The sequence below is a fragment of the Cynocephalus volans genome, chromosome 6 (genome assembly GCF_027409185.1).
Source record: "Cynocephalus volans isolate mCynVol1 chromosome 6, mCynVol1.pri, whole genome shotgun sequence".
NCBI lineage: Eukaryota > Metazoa > Chordata > Mammalia > Dermoptera > Cynocephalidae > Cynocephalus > Cynocephalus volans.
Window position 1 is genome coordinate 125393941 of NC_084465.1, and position 10797 is coordinate 125404737.

At 37.9% G+C, this 10797-nt stretch overlaps 1 pseudogene; it reads left to right on the forward strand.

The window, feature by feature from the left end:
* The window catches only part of LOC134380524 (aldo-keto reductase family 1 member C4-like), a 234366-nt pseudogene extending 232974 nt beyond the window's left edge, over positions 1-1392 (forward strand).
* Positions 1393-10797: the final 9405 nt, after the last annotated feature.

Sequence of the window (10797 nt, forward strand, 5' to 3'; positions counted from 1 at the left end):
GTAAGGGGCCCAGGGTCAGCATGGACTTCCCCAAATGGGTTTCTGCATGTCTCCCTCCATGGAACTTTCCAGAGTAGTCAGTAGGATTCTTGAGTCTGCACCTTCCATAGAGGTTTCTCATTCCTACAACTATCCAGTGGACATACACTGTAGATGTGAACAATGTACCTAATTATATGTTTACAAACTAAGTTTACCATGTTCTCCCAATGCTGCTCAATTTTTTATCAGGTCAAAGGCATCTTCCACAACCCTGTCGTTCAAGTCAGAAATGGTCATCACCTCCATATGGAATCGTTTCCCTACATCATGTCAATTCCCTGTCTTTAAAGTTTCAAATCTCTTCTTCCTTCTTACTGGATGTTTGCTCAGGACCCAAACACTTTATTGCCTCCAGAAAGGCTGGCCTTGCTGAGGACAATAGAAATACTTGATTTTAGTTTTCTGACATTTGGAAATCTCAGTTCAGAGGAAGACGAAGTCTTAGAGGAGAGAGATTTAAAACCAAAGGAAGAGTGTGGAGGAAAAGCCCCACTGTTGGGAGAATTTACAACCAACATATTTCTTTACTGTTCCTTTATGCTCTAAGTATATAGTATGTGAAAAAGGGCATATATTATAAATGAGGGTTGGCAAGGAATATTTATTACTTCTGCCTGTGGGAATTTTACCTTGCAATAGAAATAAATGTGATAATGTAGGAAAAGAGATAAACATAATGCAAAATTATATGTACGCAAAAATTAGAAGACATATGGTTATCACTGCTAATATTTTCATTACTGTAAAGAAATGTGAGCGTAAGCTGGGAAAAATTGAAAAGAACAAAGAGAGGGGAACACAATCAGTAATTCTTATTACCTATTAAATATTTTAATAATTCGTAATAATTTTTCGTTACTTTATATTTTTTGTTATTATTAAACTATGTAGATCTTCAAACTATATAGTTAGCTTCTTTGACATAGAACTCTATCCTATAATCCTTGTTAATATGAGGTAGAATGGGTTAGATCTTTCATTGAGAATTTGAATCAGAAAGGATGAAATATCACTTTGCTTTGTTGACAGATGTACATGAAGGAGAGGAATGGGTTTAAATTTTTAACTCTATGTGTTCTGAGTGTTGAGTTTCAGCCTAGGAAATATAATTTGAATAGTTTAGTTATTATTTTTAAAATCTCTTGTAACAAAGCCATGCTCATGAAAGTAAGAAATGTAATTCTACAACCCATTAGGAAATAAAATTTTTAACTTTCAGCCTAATGGCAGCCTCATAGGAATTACATTGCCACCGCCCTAGCTATATGGTCACTGCATTCATATTATACATTATCATCTCATTCCAGTATGGCTGGCCACCGTAACTATCCATTTGCTGATGAGTATTGACATGGAGGCCTTGGTGTGACTTCTGCCAGAACCCCTGCATGTGGATAGGGGCACAGTGGATGTCTCAGATGCTGGTGACTGGACACGTCCCTTCTGCTTAAAGCCCTGCTGCTCAGCAACTCATATTCAGCTACAACTAAGCCCACAGGTCAGGAATGAAAGGCACTAAATTTATGTCACTTCCTGAAGGAAAAACAAAGTTGTTTTCACTAAAGTTTTTACCTACTACAGGGTCTGTTATTGCATGTTTTGATTACTTCTGAACAATTAGTGCTAAAAGCTGTGATTGGCCTAGAAATGTGAGAGTTGGTGGATGAGAGATGATAACAGCCATTTTATAGACACTTCTGGGGTACAGGTGGGTAGAGTTTTCAGCTTCTAGAGAAACAGCAGTTACTAAAACATTTATCAGTCAGCACTTCTGTAATCCTTCCAGGGACAAGAAAACACATTGTGTTTAGCCTAGAAGGGGAGGCACATATTGAAAGGATGACCCACAATCCAAGGCTCCCTTCCAGCCGCACAAGGATCAGAGCTCCAGGGACCTGGGAATGAAGGGTCCCAGTGGGAGGGCTGGCCAGGGAGGTGGGAGGGAACCAGCCTGGAAGGATGATTAGGAGTCAGACAGGGGAAGGATGAGGACGAGGAAGTTGAACACGGCTCTACTTGGGAAATATTTGCTAAGGCTCTTTTATATTTATATTTTATGCAAAAAGGATAATATCTGCAATGTTTTATTCAAAATCCAGAGCTCAGAGTCAGGTCTGGACCACCTGTGTACCCAGGAACAGCAGGGACCTTGAGGGCTGATGTGAGGTAGGAAATCAATGCAACAATTGATCAAACCCTCCTGAACATCAACTCCACATTTATCAAATTTTCTTAGGCTCAAAAACACATGATTAATTTCTTACACCTGATCCTTTTAAATGTTTCAAATGTAAAACAGATTTGCAAATATAAAACACAAATTATCCTGAGCGTTTTTATATAATTGTGTAATTAATTTTAACATGGTACACAGTATATGCAATTAATAAAAATATCCAAATTTTCTAAAAAATTTGAAAACCATGTACATAAAATAAGACAATGCTTTCAAACTTTGTTAACCTTTAGGAACATCTTTTACAAATACGTACGACTGTTTTGCCTAGTTCTTAGGTGTACAAATTTAATCAGCTAACTGTGAGGAACTAAATTTGTATTTCAGACTACTTTCCTGAAAAGATGAGACCGTGTCAGGGAATTTGTCAAAAAACTTTGAGACTGACAGTTTTTCAGGACCCAGGTAGACTTTCCACAGTTATACCCTCAACTGTATCTACTCTTGTTGACACCTTAACTGCATCGAAGAGGCTATTGTGAGCCTTGCTCTTCAGCTGAGATGTACTCAACCAACTTTTGCAGACCACAGTCTTTCCAGCAATGATTTACTCTTGAAAACCAGGAGGAAGCCACATATTTGGAGTGCCCTAGGGCAATTTTTTGGACTGTTTTCTGTCTTCACACACTCCCGTAATGATCTTAGATATTCTCATGGCTTTAAATGGCAGATCTAGGCTGAGAAACCCCAAATCAATATCTCCAGCTCAGCTTTCTCCCCAAAACTATAAAATATAATAGCAAATTGTCTCTCTACATCTCCACATGAGTGTTTAAAGAACATCTTACACTGAACACACCTCAAACAAAGCTTGTGTAAACCCCTGCCATCCTGCTCCACCAAAACTTTTTCATTCAAGGAAGTGATTATTTCACATCTTGTAAAGCAGGATGATGTAAATATCAAGGACAAATGAACATGATTTTTTTAAAAAACATAGGTGTCAAGTGTGTGAAATGCTAAAGAAAGAATGCAAATTTCTTTAGCATGTATAATATTTCTTATTTTCGAGGTGGGAAGTAATCATTAGGGTGGTCATCTACAAATACTAATTCTGCTACAGTTCTCATTTAAATTCCTCAACAATTAATTTTTAGTAAGTTTAATGTTCAAGACAATATGTAGGAACCATGAAAAAAATAACAATGAACAGAACAGAAAATATCTTCTCTCAGGGAAATTTTCCCACTGGAGGGAATGCACAACAAACCAATAAAAATGTAGAACAAAGAGTGGGACGCATGATGACAAGTGCCATGAAGGAAGACAGAGCAGGGCAAAGGGACAGGGAATGAACAGATGTGGGAAGAATAAGATTTTAAATACTATGGACAGAGAAATCTAATTTCCTCGATAGGGGGGGATAGATCATTCAGTAATCTGAGCAAAGAGGGATTTAGGCAGAGGAAACGTGACGTCCAATGTCAGGGAAGATGAATGTCCCAGCTCAAGAAGACAGAGAGAATCCACCCTTTCTCTGCCTTTCTGTTCTCTTCAGGCCCTCCACAGATTTCAGCAAGTCCTCCCACACCTGCGGGGACAGATCTTCTTTACACAGTCTACTAATTATGATGCTAATCCCTTCCTGAAACACTTTTATAGACACAGAAATAATCCGTTGCAAGCTATTTCAGCATTCTTTAACCCAGTCAAGTGAACACATCAAATTATCCATCACAGTTGGAAAGGCAGAAGGAGGCAAACTAGCCAGGAGGCTCTTGTAAAAATCTGAGTGAGAGACAAGAAGACCTGGATGAGGATAACTGTAGAGCTGATGATGAATAGTGGACAGATTTTTGACAGTGAAGATGGTGGGCTTTACTCAGTGATTACACATAGAATATGAGAAAATAAAAGTAGGTGAAAGAGACTACAAAATTGTGCTGTTTAGGACTGCAAGAATGCAGTTGACAAGTACCAAGACTGGGAAAATTGAGGTAGAGTGGGATTGCAGAAGGTTTAATGGAGTTTTGTCTGAGGCATGTTAAGCGTGAGATGTCCATCAGAAACTCACAAGGGAATGTGGAGTAGACAAGTTTGATATTTTGTTCTGGAGTTTAGGTGGAAACACTGAGCTGGAGATATTGATGTGGGGATTCTCAGCTGAGAAGTGGTATGTAAAGCCAAAAGAATATCTAAAATCATCAAGGGAGTGAGGGAAGATAGAAAACAGTCCAAGAAATTGCCCTGGAACACTCCAAAGTTTATGGCCACCTCTAGTTTCAAGGGATGAATCATTTCAGGAAAGACTGTGTGTGAACAACTTGGGTGGACACCTCTGGGCTGAAGCCCATGGCTTGAGAGAGCCTCTTTGGCGGGACAAAGGTGCCCTCAAGAATGAGAACAGTTGAAGACACGAGTGTTGAAAAGCGTGCCAGGTCCTAAACTGTCAGTCTCAAAGTTCAGTAGCCCGTGACAAAGTCCCAAGTTTTCAACAAAGTGTTCTGAAATGAAAATTTGGTTCCTCATGATGAAAGGAGTAACTTTGTATCCCTTAAAAGTATACACAATAAGTGTTCATCTTTGCAAAAGTCGTTCCTAACATTTAACAAATTTTGTGAGCATTGTGCTATTTTGCTATGACTTATCAAAAGACTTTTGAAAAATTAGGAGAATTTGCTTTTTGTATGTATTAGTCATTTTAGCATTTGTTTTACAAAAAATATTTAATGGCTTGTGATTATTTTATGTTTTATATTTCAGCTTTTCTTGTTTTGTGAAACATTTTAGGGGATCAACTATTAAAAAATGATCATTTGCTTTTTAACCTGAGAGAACTTGAAATAAAGATGATTTTAAAGTTCAGAGGAATTGGTTTTAACAATTGGACCTGTGATTTCCTGCCCCACAGCAGGCCTACAAGTTTTCTGGTATTACTGGGCACACATAGGTGGTCTAGGCCTGACCCTTAGCTCTATATTTTGGATAAAACCTTGTAGAAATTCTTCTTTTATGCACAAACTATAAATAAGGAGTCCTAACAAATACATCCCAAGAAGAATTGTGTTCAACTCACTCCTGCTAAACCTCTCCCATATTTGATTCCTAATCTTCCTTCCAGGCTGGTTCCCTCCCACCTCCCTGGCCAGCCCTCCCAATGGAATCCCTCATTCATAGGTCCCTGGAGCTCTGATCCTTGAGATGCTGGAAGGGAGCCTTGGATTGTTGGTCATCCTTTCAATACGTGCCTCCCCTTCCAGATTAAATACAATGTGTTTTCATGGACCTGGAAGGGTTAAGAACAAACTAACTGATAAATACTTTCTACCTGCTACTTCCCCAGCCCCATTTCAGAAACTTCTATAAAATGGCTTTTACTATCTCCCACCTTGCACTTCCAATCATCTACACAAATCCTGTTTCTATGTAACTGCCCATTCTAAGGAGACATAGTAAATTTCAGATCTGGAACAAAGTAAGAACCCTTTGACCCTTGGACATCAAATTCTGCCAGAAAGCATGAATTGAGGTAAGCCTAATACTAAAACCACATTTATTCCTTAACATTCATACTCAACGTGATGTTGTTATTTACCAAAATCATGAGTTTTATAATCTATACTTTCTAAGTGAGGACACTTACTCCTTGACTCCAAGGTGTTAAAAAGTAACTTAGAACACAGACCCACACACAGAATACATTTGTTTAAACACTTATTAGAGCAGAATCAAGACAGTAAAGCAGACTCAGATATGGTCAGTCACAAGGTCAGCTCTATGTTCTCCCAAAAGTTCCTGAGTGTTGATTTCATCCACCGGTACCTTCTGTATCTATGCTCCTGGTCAAGATACATAAAAGCAAACACGCCAAGACAAAGTCCTCAGGCATTCAAAAACTACGGACATTCATCTTCTCCTCATCTTGGACATCATGTCTCCTCTGCCTAAAACACTCTTTGCTCAGATTACTGCATGATTTGTCTCCACTTTTTCAGGAAATCAGATTTCCCTTACCAGGGTATTTTAAATCTTATTCTTCCCACGTCCGACCATTCCCTGTCCCTTTCCCCTGCTCTATCTTCCTTCGTGGCACTTGTCATCATGTGTCCTTCTCTTTGTTCTATGTATTTTTGGTTTATGTGCACTCCCTCCACTGGGAATAAGTTCCATGAGAGAAGATACTTTCTGTTCTTTTTGTTGTTATTTTATTCATAGTTCATACACATCTTAAACATTAAACTTAATAAAAATTCCTCATTGAATAAAATACACTTTCATAGAATTTCTGAATATTTAACACTGATGTCATCACAAAACCTTCTCCAACACACACAGATGAGGCTGAGGACACATGACCTCACGTTCTTTTTCTACTCCATGTGTTCTGTCCTTGCATTACAGTTACTTTATAACTTTGTATTGATTTCAAGCTGCTAAATTTGTGGAAATTTGTTAGGCAACATGGGACAACTTAGCTAGGTCCTCTGCTCAAGTTCTTTTATAGTCTGTGATCGTGGTATCAGCCAGGAGTTTGATCTCATCCAAAGGCTTCACAGGGGATAGATCTGCTCCCAAGCACAAGTACATGTTGGTAGAATTCAGTTTCTTGCAGCTGTTGGAATAAGGGCCTCAGTTTGTAGCTGGCTGTGACTGGGAGTTGTCCTCAGGACCTGGCCACAGGGGTATCTCCAACATGACTGCTCACTTCATCAATGTGCAAGCTGAGCAGGCAAGCTGAGCAGGCAAGCTAGCAAGACTGAAGTCACAGCCTCATATGACCTAATGTCAGAAGTGATCCCTTTACCTCTGTATTCAAAATCAAGAATACAAGAATACACAGGGATCATACCAGGAGCAGGGTATCATTGGTGGCCATCGTGGAATCTGGTGACCACTTCTTTGATGGATCATGTGCTGCTTGAAGCCATCTCCTCTCAGTAGTTTTTGAGAAATCTTAGGAATGGAAGATGTGCCAGGAAAAAAGGCATATCTTTCCCATTACAAAGGGTAGGTAGATATTGGAAACTAAAAGCTAAAAGGCATGATATCAAACGTTGAAAATATCTTAGGATATCTTTTTTTCCTTACATAGCAGGATCATCCTGTAGTTTTCCTATAATTGTGATTTTAAAAAAATAACGTAAAGTTTACCCTCCAACCATTTTTAGTGTACAATTTACACTAGTGTGAAGTATATTTTGATTATCATGCAACAGATCTATAGAGTTTTTTCCTCTTGCTAATCTGAAAATCCATACCCATTAAACAATTCTTCATTTTCCTCAATCCCAATCCCTGATTACCTTCTGTTCCTACAAGTGTGACTACTTTAGGTAACTCACATAAGTGGCATCATTCAGTATTGTCTTTCTGTGACTGACTTATTTCACTCAGGATAGAGTCCTCAAGGTTCATTTATGTTGTAGCATATGACAGGACTTTTCTAAGAGGGTTCACAAAACCAAGGCCATTTTGTGCCCGCCTGCTATGTTAACTTCTGTTTAACCTCATTAATTAGCTTCACTGGCTAATTACACCTTAACATTAGGGCAAATTTAAGGGGAACATAGGTTTCAGGGAATGACTGACTTATTACAGCAGGTGGCGTAATTAGTATGAGCACTGACGCCATGCGACCCACTGGCTCATAGATCACAAACACCTGGTGATTGATGCTATCGACTTACTTTTCTTAAGATGTTTCCTTAAAGTTATTGTTAGTAATAGTGACTTTTGCTATCTAAACATTGTCTAACCCCAGAGAACTAAAGCCCTCATTTCTAGAACTCTGATTCTTCACTGCATGTGGCTTTTCTGTATGTGAGTCAATCCATTAATAAGTATCTTTGATTAAAGAATGGACTTGCCTGGTCCTTGTTCAGTCCCAAAGAACCTTCTCACTTTGGAGGGCATTGAACTTTAAATCATTCCTAGAACAATTGCCTTCTTCTTTAGAGCCGAATAATATTCCATCGTATGTACATATAACATTTAGTTTTATCTATATGTCCATTGACAAATTTTTAGGTTGCTCCTACCTCTTGGCTATTGAGAGTAATGCTGCTATAAACATGGGTGTGCAGATATGTATTGAAGACCCTGCTTCCCATTCTTGTAGACATATATTTAGAACTGGGACTGCTGAATTACATGGTAGTTCTATTTTTAGTTTTCTGAAGAACAGCCATAATGTTTTCCATACAATATAGCAGCTGCACCATTTTACAATCCTACCAACAGTGCACAAGATTCCGATCTGTCTGCTCCTTGCAAACACTTGTTGTCTTGTGTTTTTTGATACCAGCCATTTTAATGGATGTGATATGTGTGATGGGTGTGAGGGGATATCTCACTGTTCATTTGACTTGCATTTCTCTTATGTTTAGTGAAACATAAACATGTGCTTGTTGGTCATTTGTGATTCATTTTGGGAAAATGCTTCTTCAGTTCCTTTGTTGACTTTTACTTGTACTATCTGGGGGATTTGTTGTTATTTCTGACTTGTAAGAGTTTTTCATGTATTTTGTATACTAATTCTTTATCATACATATGACATGCAAATATTTTCTCTTTTTTTGTATATTATCTTTCACTCTGTTGAATTTCTCCTTTGAAGCATAGATTTTTAAGTTGAATGTAGTTTCATTTGCCTAATTTTGATTTTGTGAACTTTGCTTTTGGTGCTAGCATAACTATTTAATGCAAGTTTCATGAAATCTTTAAAAGATTAGGTCTTCGCTAAGGAAAAATCAGGTGAAGCTACCCTTTTAAAACACTTATTTACAAAGGTTACACAGTTGATTCGCAGAAGTAAGGAAGAAATATTGTCTCTTCACTTCAGCAAAGCATGTAGTGCAAACTGCAGATAAATATTACAAAAAGTGTGCAAGGGGTATTAGACGTATTAGTGACATGTTGAATAATAGGCTGAAAGCTGCTAATATCAATTAAGAAACAGTTTTCTTGTAACCCTATTTTGCTTAAAGTTTTATCAATGAAAATATGCTGTATACTAAGATTTAAAGCTGCCACAGTCTTGGGATACATGCCAAATACACAAATAATACAGTCAGGCAGGATTCTGGTCCTGAACAGCCAGAACAATAGGTGGAAAATAATACGAGAAATTTAAGAAGGAACATTTGTTATTTTCTGTGGCGGCATCTGAACACCAAATAAACAAGTACAAGATGGGGTAAGCACCACATTAAACATGAAACAAACCACCATGTAGGGTTTTAATCTTGCAGAAGCTCCTTAATAAGTGAGAGTAATTTCACTACTGTGGTTCAATATAAATCAAAACACCACATTATACCCCACGAGTATACAAAATTATTCTTTGTGAATTAAAAGTACATTTATAACATAATGTGAGGGCACTCAGGAGAGACTAGTCAACACATCTGGTGAACTACTGAGAGCTTTGAAGGTAAATCCTATGCTTCAAGGACAAGTTACGGCTTCCATAGTTGAAGACAGCAAGTGGGGAGTAGATCAGCCCATCTCCAGAAGAGGTGACAGCTGAGACAAAGGCAAGAACACAGAAATCTACATTTTGTCTTAGACAATTTTTTTTAATTCATAAAAACATTCAAGAAAACTAATGGTGGAACATCAGAAGTCAGAATGGGCCAAGACACAGAGAGAAAAAATAATGAAACCTGGGGCTTGAGGTTTCTATGCAATTTATTTACATCCCATGAGTGTCTGGGACCAGCCATTGAGCTGTATTTAAGACTTCATGAATACGACCCCAAAAGCACAGACAACCAAAGGAAAAATAAACAAATGGGATTATATTAAACTAAAAGGCTTCTGCACAGCAAAAGAAACAATTAACAGATTGAAAAGACAACAAACAGAGTGGGAGAAAGTATTTGCAAAATATACATCTGACAAAGGATTAATAACCAGAATATATAAGGAACGCAAACAACTTTATAGCAAAAAAAACCAAGAAACCCAATTTAGAAATGGACAAAAGAGCTGGATAAGCATTTCTCAAAGGAAGATATACAAATGGCCAACAGACGTATGAAAAAATGCTCAACATCACTTGGCATTCAGGAAATGCAAATCAAAACCGCACTAAGATACCATCTCACCCCAGTTAGGATGGCTAATATCCAAAAGACTGAGAATGATAAATGCTGGCAAGATTGCAGAGAAAAAGGAACCCTAATGCACTCTTGGTGGGACTGCAGAATGGTAGATTTTATAGAAAATGGGATGGAAGTTCCTCAAACAATTACTGATAGATCTACCATATGACCCAGTTATTCCACTGCTGGGAATATACCCAGAGGAATGGAAATCATCATGTCGATAGGATACCTGTACTCCAATGTTTATTGCAGCTCTATTTACAATAGCCAAGAGTTGGAGCCAGCATAAAGGTCCATCATCAGATGAGTGGATACGGAAACTGTGGTATATCTACACAAAGGAATACTACTCTGCTATAAAAATGAATGAAATACTACCATTCACAGCAACATGGATGGAGTTAGAGAAAATTATATTAAGTGAAATAAGTCAGGCACAGAAAGAGCAATACCACATGTTCTCATTTATTT